The sequence below is a fragment of the Cavia porcellus genome, unplaced genomic scaffold (assembly GCF_034190915.1).
Source record: "Cavia porcellus strain 051 isolate PalLab524CR breed Dunkin Hartley unplaced genomic scaffold, mCavPor4.1 scaffold_7, whole genome shotgun sequence".
In the NCBI taxonomy this organism is placed as follows: Eukaryota; Metazoa; Chordata; class Mammalia; order Rodentia; family Caviidae; genus Cavia; species Cavia porcellus.
Window position 1 is genome coordinate 5,255,916 of NW_026947490.1, and position 18,478 is coordinate 5,274,393.

The 18,478-nt window shown below is 42.6% G+C and overlaps 1 long non-coding RNA gene across 3 annotated transcripts in view; it reads left to right on the top strand.

Moving 5' to 3' along the window:
* The window catches only part of LOC134476821 (uncharacterized), a 63,998-nt gene extending 48,505 nt beyond the window's left edge, over window positions 1–15,493 (top strand). For 2 of the 3 annotated variants that reach the window (XR_010048578.1, XR_010048577.1), the window contains 3 exons: window positions 438–593; window positions 13,871–13,949; window positions 15,178–15,493. This is a non-coding gene — a long non-coding RNA (uncharacterized LOC134476821). Of the gene's footprint in view, window positions 1–292; window positions 594–13,870; window positions 13,950–15,177 lie in introns of those variants that run through there. The other variant, XR_010048576.1, reaches the window with a different exon arrangement.
* The last annotated feature ends 2,985 nt before the right edge of the window (window positions 15,494–18,478 follow it).

Genomic DNA, 18,478 nt, shown 5'->3' on the forward strand with positions numbered 1-18,478 from the left:
AATTAACAATGTTTATTATATTGCATATTGTTATCTTCAAAGTAGTTGTTCATATTACAAGATACAGGCAGGAAAAAATGACATAACGATGACACTACAAACTGTTCTTTTGATGAATTAACAGGGATTAGTAGTATGATTATCTATCATAATATGTGTAGTTTATGACCTAAAGAACAGTTTTTTTGGTGGGGGGAGAATACTTGGGGTTGAACTCAGGACTTTGAGCTTCAAGGACAGTTTCCACACCCTGCTATGGTTTGGGTGTGGTTCTCTCCTCAAAGGCCCACATGATGGAAACTTGGTCCTCAGTGTGCTGATGAGAAGAGTGAGGCTTAGTGGGAAGTCCTAGATGGCTGAGGATCTATCACTGAAGATCGCTGAAGATCAGAAACAGTAAAGAAGTTCTCATGGGATGCTGGGTCTGTTCTCTCCAGGGCAAGGTGTTCTAGAAACACGAGCCTGGCACATTTGGCTTCCAGCTTCTGGTCTGGCCATGTGAACCTCCACTCGCATCCACCTTTAGCCCCTCACTAGAGGGTAAACCAATGGAGCTGTCTGATCTTGGACTTCCAGCCCCAAAACTGAGCTAGGTAAGTCTCTTTTCTTCATAACTAGCTTGCTTTCATTATTTTGTTAAGAATAAAAAAAAATGAATAGGCAACCGTAAAGTGATTCACTTTGAAACAAGAACTCCCATTTGTCCCTTGCTCTGATGCACTGGTGTTGTGTTTCCCAGAATAAAGGGCAGGGTTCCAGAGGAATTCAGGGTTTGTAGTGTTTCTGGGAAGTGCAGAAATTGATGCCACAGTGCTGAGGGGAGAGGAAGGGGGAAAACTTCGCTGGAAGTGATGACAGATGTGGCCAGCAGTGGCTGTCTCAGAGGACCACCAGCCAAACAGAGCCACATGGTGGAGACCCAGAGGCCCCAGCAGGCTGGAGAGGAGGAGCAGGAAAGCAGAGCAAGTCATCTCGGGGCAGAAGGTGCTGGAGGGAAAAGGGCCAGGGCAGGGGGACCAAAAATGTCATGGCAAAGGCCAAGAGCCACTTTGAATGGGTCTTGAGCATCTGCTTGTGGTGAAGCAGAAATTATGTCTCTAACAGACCTTCATCAGGAAATGTGCTACAGTTTTATATAATAGAAACATTGTGCCCCGCATTGCTGTAGTAAAGAACAAGCTAGAAAAGAGCAAATTGGGGAAAATTTTATATGAAACGTCATAAATTAGGTGGGAAAATGTGGAGCTCCACCTGGACCACTGTCCTTGAACAAAGAGCAGTTACCTCCACTTTGGCTAACCTGGCCCTGTCTCCATGTCCTGATATGCACGGAGCTGGCTAAGGCGTTTCCTTCTCCCGTCCGTTGGCTCTAAGCAGTGTAAACAGAGCAGCTCAGGTGCTGATGTGCAATCTTTGAAGCTGGGTGACAGTCACTGTTTCCCTACCCTGTGACTCCCATCAAAACATAGTTGAACCTGGCAGGATGGCAGAGCCACTGCTCCAGGGCTATCACCTGGGTTCAAGCCTTGAAATAAGAGGCTGTGACTTCCCAGGACAGAAAAGTTTGCACATCAGAACGGAAGCACTGGCCCCCAAAACATCAAATGCTGCCTCCGTTGTGTTACGCAGATTGGTTTTTCTGCATGTCCTTCTCTGCATATTGCAGAGGTGCTTTCAGGCCTCCAGCATAGCTCAGCTCTTAGTCTCATATGTCTCTCACCATCCTCACTGTCACTCATCCTCAAGCCACTCCCTTCTTAACAAGTTAATAAAATCTGGGTTAGGCCTGGGTTGAGCCTTTATTCCATTGAACCTTCATCCTGGCTGGACTTAGGACCCCCTTGGCACCCCATTATTATAAGTATGCATTAGTGTTTTTATTCTCATTGTGGGTTACACTGGAAGTGGTAGATTGGAATTAACTTGTTAGAATTCCAGTAACTTTTCCATGTAATTGCAAATATAAATTTCCTGAAATGAGGATGGGAAAGGGGATCTCTATAGGGAGAGGATCTTTTCAATTTCATGAATGCCATTTTTTTCATGCTATCTTTATTGCAACTCTTTCCCCTAGGTTTAGTGCTAGTTAAGGAAATGATCTGTTGACAAACACCTCTAAGATATGCTTGTTTCTAGAAATTCAATTGCTTGATACATTGCACACGAACACATTGGGTTCTTAACATACTATAACAACTCAAATGTACATCAGTGGCCAGATGGACAAACACAATTTAGAATATATACAGTTGACCCTTCATATCCACAGGTTTGAAAAACTGTGGATCAACAATTCTTGGAAAAGTAATTGCATCTATACTGACTGTATACTGATTATCTCCTCCTTATCATTATTTCCTAAGCAATGTGGCATTACAGTTATTTACAGAGCACTCACATTGCATTAGGAATTACAGGTGATCTAGTGATGATCTAAGGTGTATGGGATGGGACTTGGTGTGTAGCTAAGTGGTAGTGTGCTTGCCTACCATCAGGGAGACCATGGGCTCCATTCCCCTCACTGAAGGAAAAAGTATACAGGAGGGTGTGTGTAAATTGTATGAAAATACTATGCCCTTTTATATAAGGAACTTGAGTACCCACAGAATTTAGCATCCAAGAGGGATCCTGGAACGAATTGCCCTTGGATACAGAGAGATGACTGTGTAGATCACAACTATAAAGAGGGAACAAAGTATAGTACTGAGACATACTAACATGTAGATGAATCTCTCTGAAACTTTATGCTAAAGTTACGAACAGGCCATCCCTGAACATACCAGCTTCGTATATTGATTATTGTGAGCAGAAGGTACTTGCAGAAAGGACTATCAGATGTGTCCTTTTCTACCTAAAGGACATCATAAGATTTTCCTGGAGAAAGGTTCCCTCACTGCACCAGTGTGAGATCAAACAATCACCGTAGACTGAGAATAGAGGCTGAAATGGATGTGTACAAACGTACTTACTCAAAGAACCCTTAATTTATGCTGGTTTTATCCCTGATCCCCTTCTCATATACTTTCTAGTGACTTTCCATTTACTGTCCCTATCTAACTCCTGTGTCTAGAAATGCATATGGCCTTCACCTGTAGGGAGTACCAGGATGGAAGCCACACACTCCATCTGTGAGCCAGCAGAGACCATGCTGGCCAGGGGAAGAGCTACTGTAAAAGCTTTGTCTCATCCCATGAGTCAGTGGAGGCCCTGTGCCCTGCCTGCCATGAACCAGCTGGTGTGTGGGCTGTGAGAAGAACAACCACTCCCCACCACACAACCAGCTGATTGGGAGGAACATAGACTGAGAAGATAGCAACTGAAGTAAAGAAACAACCTAAAGCTTGCATTGCTTGATTGACTTTGCAAGTCTAAAGCTGGTAGTCTGAGCAACCACTTAGAGGATGACAATATGCAATATAGTAACCATAGTAGATTCCCTACTGTCTTATTTTTGAAATCCCATATTGAATTCTCACTGTTTTGTTTGTTTTATTGTCCTGTTTTATTTCCTTTAAAATAAATATAAAAAAGGGAAAGAAATGCAGACGGCACCGGAATCAATCAGCCATTGTGAAGTTCCTATTGGCTGGTGTCTGTGACAGGCACCTTGTAGGTATCTTGTGTTTGGTTTGCATTTGGCTCTGAGCACTGCCCCATTAATCCTCTCTCACTGGGGGAGCTTGCTTTCTAATCCTCCCTCAAATGCTGCTTGATTCTACTCATGCCACCCCAATCCTCTCTTCCCTTGCTTGGCTGGTGATCTGTAGGTACATAGGGTTTCCTTAATTTCCACACCGCCTTTTGGGTAACATGCTATTCCTGGCCCATGTTTTTTTTTTTTTTCTCTAGTGACAACCTCAGACATGTCCCTCCTCCTGTTAAATGCCAGTGCCAGGCTATGGGCTCTGACACCCTTGTCCTTTCTAAGGGCATCAGCCCTTCTTTCATGAATGCCAAAAATGTTTCCATCAACAACTCGGCTGATTTTAAAGAGCAGTTGATTCAGTAAGGAGCTAAAACACGAAGCTTTAATCCCTCACTGTGATGAAATAAGCAGGAAAAGAGTCCTTGAATCAGTGCAACGACCACAGGGATATAATTAAGGGATTCTTGAACAAAGGGCTCTTTTAGTTTTTACGGACCTGGGGGTTGAAAGGAAGGAGAGAGGGGAGGAATAAGAGTGGGAACAGTACTGAGTTCTGAGTTAGAAATGATAAGAATGTCTTTGACACTCCTGCTTCCTCTCCCTTTCTGTGTAAAAGGAACCCTTGGCAGAGGTACCTGAAAAAGACCTTGGACGACGATCTCTAAGGATGACAGTAGAATAGATAGGAATACAGATGCATGTATCCTCAGATGAGTCCTTCGCTTCATCTTCCTTTATAGACAGCAATGCCCTGGCTGGGCTTGGGCCTGGAATGAGGAGGGCACTGGAAATTTAGGCCTTGAGGCCTGCCAAGTGATACCTTGTGATGGCCTGTGGTCAGGTCTGTAAAATCACATGTAAGATTTCTTGGTGGAAGCTGGACTCTTCCTGTCTGCAGACTCCAACAAGAGTGCGGATTCATTGGGTGATATCACTCAGCTTGTTATGGTTTAGATATCATGCATTCCTCAAAGCTTGCTGTGTCGGAAATTTGGTTCTTAATGTAGAAATATTCAGAGATGGAGCTTTTGGAGGGTGACTGGATCATGAGGGTCTAACTTCATTAGCAGATTAATTCACCAATGGGATTGATGACAATGTTGGGAGGTGGGAAATGTAGGAAATACAGCCCAGCGTAAGGGAGTGGACCGTGGGGGTGTGCCTTTAGGGACTATATCTTATCCCTGGCCTCTTTCTCTTTCATTCTCTCTTCCTCTGCTTTCTATCATGAATGAACTACATGCTTCCTGCTATCGCAGACCTCGTAATAATGGAGCCAACCAACTGTTTAATAATGGAGCCAACCAACAGTGGGCCGAAACCTCAAAACTATGAGCCAAAATAAATCTTTCCTCCTTATAAGTTGATTGGTCTCAGGTATTTTGTCACTATGATAGAAAACTGACTAACACAGACCTGAACTAGCACATCCTTGAATTTCTTACTTGCATCTATACACTGTCTTGTTTCTTTTGAGTTCTAAAGTTGTACTTCTCAAAGGATTTGACTACACCTGCTGTCTCAACTTCCTCCCACTGTCCCATTCATCCATCAGCTCATTCTCGTGCTCTCCTTGCATATCACTGTTCATAATAATCACTAACAGTTGCTTCTATTTCTTTTTTAAAGAGACATTTGTTTATTTATTTATTTTGGTACTGGGAATTGAACTCATGACCTTGCATTTGCCAGGCAGGCACTTACGCCACTGAGCCAAATCCCATCCTGTTCCTTCTATTTCTATGGTGTCAGTCATAATGTCTCCTTTTTCATTACCAATTTGTTTAAGACTTCTCCCTTCACTCCTGTAGGTGTTCACTGCTAAAACCTTAGTCTCAGTATTGCTTTTGTTGTAGATTTTGGTACATTGTGCTTCCATTTTCATTTATTTCAAGGCAGATTTTAATTTATTTGTTGATCTATTGGTCAATCAGGATCATATTGTTTAGTCTGCATGCATTTGTGCAATTTCTGAAGACCTTTTTATTGATTTCTAACTTTATTTCATGTGTTAGAAAGAGGATGGCTTATACCTAGATGTGTTTCCAAAGCCTTATATGGTGGGGCTTTTGCAAGTGATTGGATCATGGGTTTGTGATATTGGATTAGTCCATTGATTGGCTTAGCATAGTGTGGGTGTGGACGATGAATCTACTGAAGAGGGAAGACCCACCCGTGTGTGGGCAGCACCAATCAGTGCACTTGTATCCTGGGTGGAATGAAAAGGGAAAGAAGGAAGGGTCGCTGATTCCTGCCTGCCGTGCTATTGACTGTTTCTCCTTTGTGATGCCCTTCTGTGGTGCTACTTTGCATTGGAGCCAGTCAACTATGGACTGAAATTATCAAAAACTGTAAGCTAAAGTAAACTTTTCCTCATTTAACTTCTGCATGCTGGGTATTTTGTCCAAACAATGAGAAACCAAGACAAATAGATAATTTTAATTTGTAAAAACTTGTTTTATGGCATACCATATGACCTATCCTGGTAATATCCCATGTAGTGATGAGAATTTTTTCTGTGGTTATTAAATGATATAAGCCATACATATTTGTTATGATCTATACCACATTTTAACTCTGCTATGCTTTTGATTTTCTCTTTGCATGATCCATCCATTGGTGAAAGTGAGGTGTTAAAGTCCCCAATCATTATTTTATTGGAATCTATCTCTCCCTTTAGATCTAATAATATTAGCTTTATGTATTCTGGTGGTCCGGGTTGGGTACATATGTATTTACAGTTATGTATCCTCTTACTGAACTGATCCTCCTTTATTATTACATAATGATCACCTTTGTCTCTGTAAAATTTTTTACTTAATGTCTGTTTTGTCTGATGTAAGTGTAGCCACTCCTGCTCACTTTCAGTTTCCATTTTCGTGGACTGTCTTGTACCATCTCATCACTTCCTGCATTTATATGTGTTTATTAGTTTCCTGTAAATAGAATATGGTTTAAGTTTTGGTTTTTAAAAATCCATTCAGCATATATATATATATATATATATATATATATATATATATATATACACCATGTGTGTTTGTGTGTGTGTGTGTGTGTGTGTGTGTGTGTGTGTGTGTGTGTGATACTGAAGACTGAATCCAGGAATCCAGGGCCTTTGTGCTTAGCTACATCTCTATCCCTTTGTACTCTTTATTTTGAGACAAATTCTTGCTAAGTCTCTAAACTGGCCAGACTAGGATTGAAATTTCAGCACTCTTATCTTAGCCTCCTGAAGTACTAGGATTATGTCCCACCACAACTAGCTCAATCTATATCTTTTTTTCAAACTGTATCTTTTAATTGTGGACTTTAGTCCATTTATATTCAGGGTTATTCATGATAGATAACTGCCTGTTAACTTTTATGGCTCTGGTATATACCCTTTATTCCTTTTTATCTCTTATTATTAACTGTTTACATTTGGGGTTTTCCATAGTGATGAGTTGTGATTCTTTTCACAGTTGATTATAACGTGCTTGGAAGGACTTTTTTGGGTTGAGTCTATTTCTTTGAGCCTCATGGATCTGGGTATTTTTATCTCTTCTCAGATTTGGGAAGTTTTTCGCTATTATTTTCTTGTATATGTTTTGAGTTTCGGTCTTCTCCCTTGATAACTCCCATAATGTGAATATTTGTTCACTTAATGGTGTTTCCACAGGCTATCTTTGCTCTTTTTCATTCTGTTTTCTCTGAACCTCCTCATTACTTACTGAGTTAACCTACCACATGTATCTTCAAGTTTAAAATTTCACTCTTTGGCTTCATAATCTCTTGCTATAGTTTTAATTTGCATTTTAAACTTCTCCATTCTTCAGCTGCAAGATTTTTTTTAGTATACCTATCTTAATGATATTTTATATACATATACAGATTCATTCACACAAGTGAGACAATATGTTTATACATGCATATCTGACTTATTTTACTTATGAGTATAGTCTCACGTAGTTGCAAGATTCTTGTTTGTTTATTTTTTAGGATATCTATCTCTCTGTGAAATTTCTCTTTCAGATTATGTATTATTTTCCTGATTTAACTGAGTTGTTTGTCTGCATTTTTGTGCCCCACTGAGCTTCCTTCAGATCATTATTTTGAATTCCTTTCTGAGAATTTCATAAATTTCCTGTTCTTTGGCAGAGAACAATTGTGTTCTCTTGGGGGAGAGGTGGCTATGTTTCCTTGTTTGCTCATGTATTTGTTTTGTTTGACAGAATCTCCCTGTGCAGTTTAGGCTGGCTTTGAACTCACGATGTAGCCCAGGCTGGTATTGAACTCTGAGGGATCCTCCTGCCACAGCCTCCTGAGTGCTGGGGTTGGAGGTGCAGCCCACAGCACCCCGTTACTTTTTCATGTTATATGTGTCCATATGTTGGGCTGTGCATCTAGTTAATCAGTTGTCTTTCCCAATTTTATAGAGTTTAAATTTTTTGCTTTGTTTTGTGTTTGCATTTGTAGAGAAAGGCTTTCTGTGATTGGGTGCCAGGTGCTGGCTGGGCATATTGTGTTAGCTTTGATACTGTGTGGATGTAAATGTGCTATTTTTGTGCAGTTTCTTCAGCCTAAATCCTCACTAGTGGTTTCTGCAGTTGTGCCAGTGGTCTAGTCTGAGGATGTTTGTGACCATGGTGGTATAGTACCATTTACTCAGAAAATGGGGCCACTGTTGGACTGGCTGTTGGCCCAGGCACAGGTGCCTGCAGGTGCTGTGGGTTGCTGGTTAGACAGCATAAGCTCTGGTGGTGGGGCTGTTGTTTGGTTTGTGTTGAGCTGGATTTGCACATATGGGGTGCACTGGGTTAGGTGGTCATTCAGCAGGTTTCCTGGGGTTGGGTCTGCCACTTGGCTGGCTGTTGAGCCGTGCTGTGTACATGTGAGTGCTGAAGACTGGTTGGCTATGAGGCAGGATCTCCTAGGACGGGGTAATGTGGCCACTTGGCAGGTTGGGAGGCCTGGTTTGAGTGTGCCCAATGGGCCCTGTGGTTTGGCCAGCTGTGTGGTGGATTTCTTGGTTGGGACAAGGCAAGGATGTTTCCCGGATGTCTGCTGAGCCATGTTGAGTATGTGTGGAGGCTGTAGGCCCTCAGCTTCCTAGGGGCATAGGACCAACACCTGGTGGGCTGCTGGGCTTAGCGTAGACACGTAGGCTGCTGACTGTGTGTCAGCTTCACCTCTCTACAAGTTTGCCTTTGCTCTGGAAGAAATGGAACCACCTGGGTGGAAGTTGGAGTCTCCATCTTTCTGCTTTGCCTGAGCTCTGAGCAGCTGGGGCTGTGGGGCTATGGTCACTGTGTGAGTGTGGTAGAATAATGGCCGAGCCTGGAGAATGGAGATGGTCTGTGGCTACTGTCCCCGGATGGGTCTACCAGTGGGTTTACTTCCAAGATGGCACTGAGTCCCTAGTGGCTTAGATCACAGGGTAAAGCATACATAGCGTGGCTTCCCGCCCTGTGGCAATGCTGAAACATAAACTTTGCCATCTCCAGGCTGTGCCTAGGGCCTGTGAGGGCTGCAGGAGTTTCCTTTGCAGGCGTGGTGAGTGGCAATGGGCCAGTAAGTGGCCTCTGGTTTCGCTTTTCCTTGTGAGGGAGTCTGCTTTTGTTTTTAGCTGATATGGTGGGGAGACAAAGTGAGTAAGGCAGGGCTGCCTAGCTCTCCTCTCCATGATGCTATTTGAGGCCTTCGTGTTCTGCACAGATCCCACCACTTCCCTGCTGCTCCCCACACAGCTCCTCAGCCACTATAGTTGGGATACAGTTGCTTCTTTTTGTTGTGCATCCTTCTTGTGCAAGGATGAGGCATAGACAACTCTATTTCAGCCTCCTGGCTGATGTCACTCTCGATTCTTAGAAAAAGAGAATAAACCTGTGGGCTGCAAAAAAGGTAGTCTGTGTAGAAACTACAAAGAACCAAAAAGGACTCGATGCTTCATATACAGATGATCACCAGTTTCATCCTTTGAGACATCAAGGAATAATTTAAAGTATGACATGCATCTTCCCTATCCTCTTATTCTATCAGATTGATCATAAAGGCCAGGTGCACTGTAAAACCCAGGATGGTGTCTGTTGCAATCCCTTTCTGGTCTAGAGGAGCTCATATTTGTAATCCTGAAGGAAAGTTATTGGAATTCCAGAAAGTTAACTTCAATCTACCACTTCCAGTGCAACCCATGGTGAGAATGAAGACTCTAACGCATATTTGTGGTTGTGCGGAGCAAAGGGGTCCTAAGTCCTGTCAGAACAATGGCTAACTGGAGCAAAGGCCTCCACCCAAGGCTGAATCCTGGTTTTATTAATTCATGAAGAGGGGAGTGGCTCAGGGATGAGCGACTGAGAGAAAGTTAGGAAGTAAATGAGTGCTGGGAGTTGGGTTAAGTAGAAGGCCTGAAGTCACCTCTGCAATATGGAGACACACACACACACACACACACACACACACACACACAGAGAGAGAGAGAGAGAGAGAGAGAGAGAGAGAGAGAGAGAGAGATATCTGTGTATCACAGGTTGGGGGCATTGCTAATGTTTTGGGGTCAGTGCTTCAGTTTTGAGTTGTAATTTGTCAGGCCCTGAGAGGTCATGGGCTCATTCTCAGCCTGTTGGCATCTCTTGGCCTAGCTCACGCATACTATTTGGCTGCTACAGCTGAGGTATTATGGTATATTTTGTATATGAATGGCAATATAAAACTCACCCAGAAGTCCCATAGCAACACACAGGTCCCAGCCCTTGATCATTGAAACCAGCCTTTTGGATGTACAATGTCTGTCTCCATGCTATTTCTGTGAGGGAAGCAGATCACAGTTCAAATCCAAGTCACTTCACTTACTAACTGGCCACCTTGATGAAGTGAAACTTATGGAGAAGTTTCTTCCAAGCACAAAAACACCCAACTCACATCATAAGAGCAAAGTAAAAGTATTTATTTTCCATGTTTACAATGATGATAAAAAAGAATAATAACACAATTGATATCAACAAGTATTTGTAATTCGGAGAGTCAGTAAGATCAATACTTGTGGGAAGCCCTGTAATTGGCTGTCACCTTATATCTGCAGGCCACGCCACCTTAACTCCCTCTAGAAGTTAAGTTTGGTAGTTAAGCAGTACCTTGCCTACCTAGCTTGTTTGGCCTATTCAGGGATTATGCTAATCAGCCTGCCTTATGAGCCCTTGTGTGGGAAATTTGAATTTACCTATAACCCTCAGTCTTGCCACTGTTGCTAAGTTACCTGCTGACTTCTCAGAACCCAACCCCCTCCTCTTCAATACCCTATATATTTGATACTCCTTCCTTAAATAAACGAGACTTGATCTGATGGACTTTGTCTTATCTCTGCTCTTTGTGTCTCTTGTCACCTTTCATCCCCACTCCCCCTCTAGGGTCTCTGTGGACTTACTTACCCGCAGGCCAGGACAAATACTTACTATAGAGAAACCTGGCAATTAAATGTTTAAGAAGGGACTTTCTGGGGAAAGTCAGGTACTGGAATAACCCAGAGAACCCAGAAAAGCACATGGTATTGACTCTCCAGATTACAAATATTTGTTAATATCTTCTGTGTTATTATTCTTTTTTTTTAATCATAGGAATATAATGGAGACGATTGTACATCCAAATGGCTGGTTTTAATGATCAAGGGCTGAGGCCTTTATATTGACATTCTTCCACAAAACATATCATAATGCGTCACTTCTGACATCCAGGTTTTTTTTTTGGAACAAAGCATAAAGACATATGTGAGACAATCTGACCAAAAAATAACAGACTCTTGCTTAATACACAACCCAAAGAAAGAAAATTAAAAATTCCTTCTGGCTTTGAGCTTCACTGCAGACATCTGAAGTTAGTTTTACCTTAGATTGGGGCAACAATCCAGACTTAAACTAATGCTGGGAGGAGAGCTGTGCATATACACAGAGAAAGACTAGATCCTCCGTCCCCGGCTCCTGTATTCACCCCCTTTTTCCGCCCTCTCCTGTATGTGATCATTGCATACCTCTTGTTCACCAGGCCCTGGCCATCCTTTGGCATTTTCAGAGGTGAAAGGAAGTGGTTAAGGCTTTAGATTCTGGACTTAGGTTTCCCCAGAGTTCAGTCCATTATCTACTGACTGCGTACTCTGAGGACTCTCTGTGTCTCCTCCTGGAGCCCTCTATTGTAGTCATAGCAGCCCCTTACAAATCCTTGATCCTTGAAAAGCGCTCATAAGAGGTCTTTGCATTTGTTGTTCCCCCTATAGAGAATACGATTCCCTAAATACATTTGTGAATGTTCCTTCACCTCTTTTAGGTTTCTTGTTCAAATCAATCCCTCCCCACCCCAAGGCCATCCTGATTCCTCTTCTGCCCCATGGCGTTTTTAAAATTAATGATCTTCTGCTTTATGCTTCCTCATTGTGGGTACTGTAATGTGTCATATGACATATTTACATCTTGTCCCATTGTCTGCCTTCCTTTATTAAAGTAAAACTCTGAAGGGATGGGGATTCTCCATTTCATTCTCTGTTGTATCTGGAGAATACCTAGAATTGAAAAAAACAGAACATACCTCTGAGGGAGCATTGGGCCTTCTTTCCCACTTTGATTTGAAAGGCAAACTAGAAAAGTATCTATTCCCAGCACCGTGTATTGTTCAGTAAATAGTTGCTGACTGAATGAGTGAAACTAATCCATCTCTCATTAATTGATGAGGAACTTGGAGCCCAGAGGTGGTACATGTTCAGCAAGTCAGTGGCTGGGCTAGGATTCAAAACCAGCAGGGTTGTACTATCTATGACTACATAACCATGGGTTCCAAATTCAACCTAAAACAACACATGATTACTAACTTATAGTTTCTGTGGATCAGGAATCCAGAGACACTTAGCTCTTACAAGGCTATAATCAAGGTGTTCCTCAGAGCTAGGGTCTCACTGTGTTACCAAGCTGTTGGGGATTCTTTTGCTCAATTTAGATAGAAATTACAAATAAGCAGTGTCGCTCTTTCAGTGTTAACAGCCCTAAGCGCTGAATACCAGTGGGTGCTAGTGACCCACCTTGTTGCTCTTGGGTTTCTAGAGGAAGCATCCCCTGGCAGTCCTCAGGGGCTCTTCCAGCCACAAAGCCAGCAGCTCCCAGCAATTCTGTTACTCTCCATCGTTCTCTGCTGCCAGTCACTTTCAGTGTTATTAGCCCCATCTTCTGACCACTTTTGGCATCAGTGGACTTATGTGCTACCAGCTCTTAGTATACCAGTGCAGCCTGCCGTATGTGAAACAGAAATCATGAATAGGCAAGAGCATGCCATCCACAAAAGTCTTTATTAGGACTTAAGCTCCAACATGATGGTGTAAGGATGGTATAAGCATGTTTGAAGCAAGGGAGTAGGTATTTTGAAGGGGATGACAACATCTCTTACTGTAATAAATTTTTAGATGTAAACATTCACCATATTTTTCAATCATATGCCATTCTTTGGGTTAGAAGCAAATCACTGGTAACTTCCAGACTTAAGGGCAGTGAGTACGAGGAGGTAGAGATCACAGGTGAGCATGCTGGAGTCGACTTGTCACGTACTCTGGAGCCAGACTACTGGGTTTCAAGTCTTGGCTCTATCACTTCTTGCTTGTGTGATCTTAGGTGGGTTACAGAACAATTCTGTGCAGTTTTGTGGTTTAAACAATGAGGCCACAAAACAACATCTGCTGTCTTGGATTGTTGTGGCAATTAAACAAAAACGTAAAGTGCCTAGACCAGGCCATTTCCGAGGAAGCACTAAATAATGGTTGCCTCTGGTGACGCCCACTTTGTCAAGTCCCTAGGGACAGATGTGCCAAGCCTCCTTTGGGAAGGTCCCAGACTGAAGACAAGCAGGGGATCTGCCCCAAGTTTATTGATTTTATTGAATTGTTCAACTGCAATTTAAAATCTGTCCTTCCTGTGAATTCTTCTGGTTACAGCTAATATCCCCATAGGGCTAATCTTCAGGTCACATTTTCATCCACGGTAGATGAGCAGATCTAGGAAGCGATAGATCTAGGCTTGTAAAGTGTCAGCCTATCCTTTAGTGGTTGTGTAAGGAAGAGCTCTGAAGGACACAGAAACACAGGCACTGGGCAGTGTCTGCTCAGCCCCATCAAGAGTGATGAGGCAGTCAGGAAACAGCCAGGAACTCAACTCAGGAAGAAAATTCCAGGGAATGTTTTGCACGACACAGACTTGTTTTTCTGCTGTTTTGCAGCAATTGGCCTGGCATGAAAGTTTTTGAACCAGAGCTTGGAGACTGAGACAGTGAGTCAACACTCAGAGTCATCCCTCAGGTAAGTCCCTGGCCCCCATACAGCACCCTGGAGCAATCACCTGACTGTTTCTTCTCATTTCTCAGCACCAAGAAGAGACTGTAACTCATCAAGAAGAAATCATGCATCCTTTACTGCTATGCTAAGTTTCTTAGGACCACCCTGATAAATTACCACCGAGGGAGATAGATTTGTTTTTCGATACTGGAAATTGAAACATTGGTGTGTGCTATGCAAATGCCATTCCATGGAGCTACCTCCCCAGGTGCAACAATACGTGTGTAGTCTCTTAGTTCTGAAGGCCGGAAGCCAAAATTCAAAGTGTTGGTGGTGGGGGTGTTGTGACGCCCCCGAAGGCTCCAAGGGAGGATTCTCACTTGCTTTTCCCTCCCTCCTTCCCTCCTTCCCTCCCTCCCTGCATTTCTTCCTTCTTCCTTCCTTCCTTCCTTTCTTTCTTTCCTTTCGTTATGGTTTTACAGTCCTCAGAAATCTCAAACCACAGACAATTTACCACAATACAGTTCTAGGATTCAGTCTTAAAATGACATGGTTTGTCAACACCACAGTTGGTTTGGCCACATCTCGTGTCAGCATCCCCCAAAGCGAACGGAGAAGTTCACCACCTGCCACCTGCTGTTTCCTATTTCAGGTCCCAAATAGAGGTTAGGACTAGCAAGTGTAAAAACTAAACAGACGAAGATGGCATCTTGCTGGTGCTGGGGCATGTTCTTGTTTTTGCCTCCATTACCAGTTTCAAATTATTGTATGATTTTAGGGCCTTAGAAACCTGGAGCCGTGAACAATTTACTATGTTCAAGTTTAAGGGTTATTTATTTATTTTTCCGGTACTGGGGACTGAATCCAGGTGGTGCCCGCCAAGCCATGGTTTTTCTTTAGAGACAGTGTCCCACTGTGTTGTCCACTCTGAGCTTTCCATCCTCCAGCCTCGGCCTGGGATTACAGGTGTGTACCACTGCATCAGCTGAAGATTGCTTCCTGATCGCAACAAAACCGGGGACCAGTGAGCTGTCTGTGAACAGCCCATCCAGGATGGTGCACAATCTGTAACACTGCCACACAACTCAAACTCCATCCGGGTTCACAAATGGGCCCTGCCTCCTCTGCATGGTCTCCAGCCCTGATTGGCCAGCGTCACGAGGCGCTCATTCATGCCCAGATTAAGGGGCTGGTGCTCTGCTGCCTCTTGAGCCCACTTTCACTCTTTGCTCTCTTCTCCATCTTCCACAAGGCAAACCAGGATGGTGTCAGCCTCAGCGCCACAAGAGAAAACACCTCATCCTGTTAGCTGTCCAAAGTGCTAGCTAAACTTCTCCAAGAGTAAAGGAACTGTTTCTGAAAAATTCAGCTCTCTCCTTCAACATGGCACAGTTGAAGATGGAAGACTGCCATAAATCAGCAGCTACACCATTTTTTTTTTGTTTTTTAATTTTTATTTTGGAGAGAATAAAACCAAATGAGAGAAAACAAAATGGGGTCAGTCAAAACAAAAGGATGGACATAGTACATGACTCAAAACCAAAATACAAAGTGATCTACAATGGTTACCATGATGTCTCTTGTTATCTTCAATAGAATTGACTATTTCATCAGGCATAATAAAATGGAACATAACAGCACAGAACAAAATCAATAAAAACAAAACATTAGAGACATTATAGGACTTCAAAAGAAGGTAATAGTCAAACTTACTAAGATAGTGAATCTTACTGTCTTCAGATTAGTTCCTATACCCTCACACTTGATACTATCAAACATAACATATTCTAATAAAATCAGTCAAGACAAGATAGCGATCAAACAAAAACAGATTCAAATAAAATCAGTTAATACAAGACAGTGAAAGCAACACAGGGCTTCAAATTAAGTTAATAGGAAATAAAAAATGGTTACCATGGTATATCCTGCTATCCTTGGAATAGCTGTCTGTGCCATCAAATCTAGTAAAGTAGATAAACTGGAACAGAATATAACCAAACTAAACATAGCAATGAAAACAATATGGGTTTCAAATCATGATATAAGATTAACAATGTTGGGCTGGGGATTTAGTTCAGCAGCATAAGTGCCTGCCTTGCAAGCAGGCAGTTGTGAGTTCGATCCCTGGTACCGATAAAAAGGAAAAAGACAAAAAAAAGATTAACAATGTCCCACTGCCTTCCCTTTTAAGACAATACCTCCCCTTTCACTTCCACAGAGTGCATTGAACCTTTTGTATCCCACTAACTCCTTTAGTTTTTAGAATGGGGAGACAACCTGCAATTTATCTAGGTGGTTCTGAATCTTTTTATCCCTAAACATAATCTCAAATTGTATCCATTTACCTACAAAAGCCTCAAGGTTTTCCTTCCTTATAGTTGAGTAGTTCTCAATTGTATAAAAGTGTTACGTCTTTCTAACCAATCTGCAGCTGATGGGCAAGCTACCCTCACTTTTTTCTGGTTCCCTGTCACCTAGAGCATTATTTTCTCATCTTTGACTTTCTAACCAATACTGAAGGACATCAGTATTTTTTTTAAAGGTTGTATTGGTGGTCATGAACTTGCCCAGTTCCTCTTTGTCATGGAAGCATCTTGTTTCTCCATTCACTTTGAGACATAGTTTTGCAGGGCACATCAATCTGGGTTGGAGGTTATTTTCTTTCAGAGCTTAGAATACTTCACTCCAAACTCTTGATTTGATGTTTGTGCTGAGAAGTCTGTCATGATTCTGATGGGTTTTCCTGAATAGGCGATCTGTTTCTTTTCTCTGACAGCTTTTAAAATTCTGTTCTTGTGTTGAATTTCTGGAATTTTGATTATCATATGTCTGGGTGTAGATCTATTTTGGTTATAGCTGGCTGGAGTTCTGTATGCCTCATATATCTGAATATCATTTCCTTCCTTGGGAAGTCTTCTTTAATTATTTCTGTGAATAACCTTTGTATTTCATTTGTGTTTACCTTGCTTCATCACTCACATTTTTTATTCTTAAGTTATAGATCATGTCATCTTCTAATCTTTGTATTATTACTTCTGTCCTTGTTATTTTTAAGAGATCTCTCCTTTCGTGATCACATGTTGCAAACCTGTCTTCAAGACTGGATAGTCTATCTTTAGTTTCTTTCAAGCAGTTTTGCTGTCTTTCAATAGAGTTTTTAATTTCCTGGTAATCTCCTTGAATCTGTTTCATGTATTCTAAATTTTTTTATATTCTTTATTGAGGGTTTCTCTCCTTTTTCTATGCTCCTCTATTCTTCCATTTATGTCTTCTTGAGAGGTATTTAGCATTTCTTTTATTATTTTTCTTATATCTCCCTTTACTTATATTAATATTTCTGTTTTAAGTTCTTTTATAATTTCACAAAGATATTTCTTTATGTCAGATGCTGTTTCTTCAGAACCTGCAGGTGTACAACTCCCAGTCTCTTCTGTGTTTACCTTTCCTGGGCCAGTACTGTTTGAGTTGGAGGCCAGAGACTGTCTTTTGCTTCTCTGTCATGTTTCTGATTTCCTCCAGACAAGTGGATAGTGGGGTTCCCGCCACTTCTGTATTGGTTATAATTCCTCTGAAGCATGCTGGCTAGGGATTGCTGCTGTCCCCAATCTGCTGGTGACCTCTGGAGTACACGCAGGGATGGGGCAGGCTGCCCCTCCCTTCTGAGCTGGTCAGTCCCTGGGAGTCCTCACTATGTTAGTGTGTGCTGCGTGGCTGGGGTGGGTTAGGGAGCACTTTTGGGAAATCTCGGCCTTGGCTATTGGACCACACACAGGGGCGGGACTCAGTCCGAGCAATTTCTCACCAGTCTGCTCTGCAGTAGTAGTGGCTGAATGGAGCTGGCTGCAGTTCTGGTTGTAGGCTTTTCCTGCCCAACTCCAAAATGGCACCCAGCCAATCGCCCACTCCTACTGTAGGACTGAGCTCCCCTCACTCACCCTGAGCTGGTGCAGATCTCTAGCCTACTGCTCCCCTCCACAACCATGTTCTCCTGCCAAGGCCCCTGGGCTTGCCAATCCCCAACTTTACCATTACCATGCATCTTTGGACTCCTGGGGTGTTTTCCCCCCACTGCAGTGGGAACGGCTCTGGTGAGAGTGTGTCTGGCTACTGCCTTCTGTCCAAATTTTTCTTTTCTTTTCTTTTCTTTCTTTCTCTCTTTTCCACTTTAGTTTATACCTGGGTTGAGAGGACTCATCTCCTTCTGTCTGGTCTTCTCCAGAGTGCGATATTCCAGCATCTGGGCTGTTTCTCTCAGAGAGGCTTTTTACCTTGCTGCTTACTGATCTGCCATCTTCCCAGCTGTAGTCCCTGTTGTGAGGTCAGTGGTAGTGTGGATGGCAGGATTGGATTTAATGGCTTTGCTTTAAAAAGCACCTCTCTGGAGTTTAGGATGGGCACTGCATCTCCTGCCGTACCTGTGAGGTCCATCTATGTGGTCACGTCTGCTCCGCTCCACTGCCCGCCCTGAGGTCCAGCTCCACTACACAATTTCTTAAATGACCTTATTTTCTCAAAAAATTGAATATATCTGTTCTAATTCAGAACATATTTGT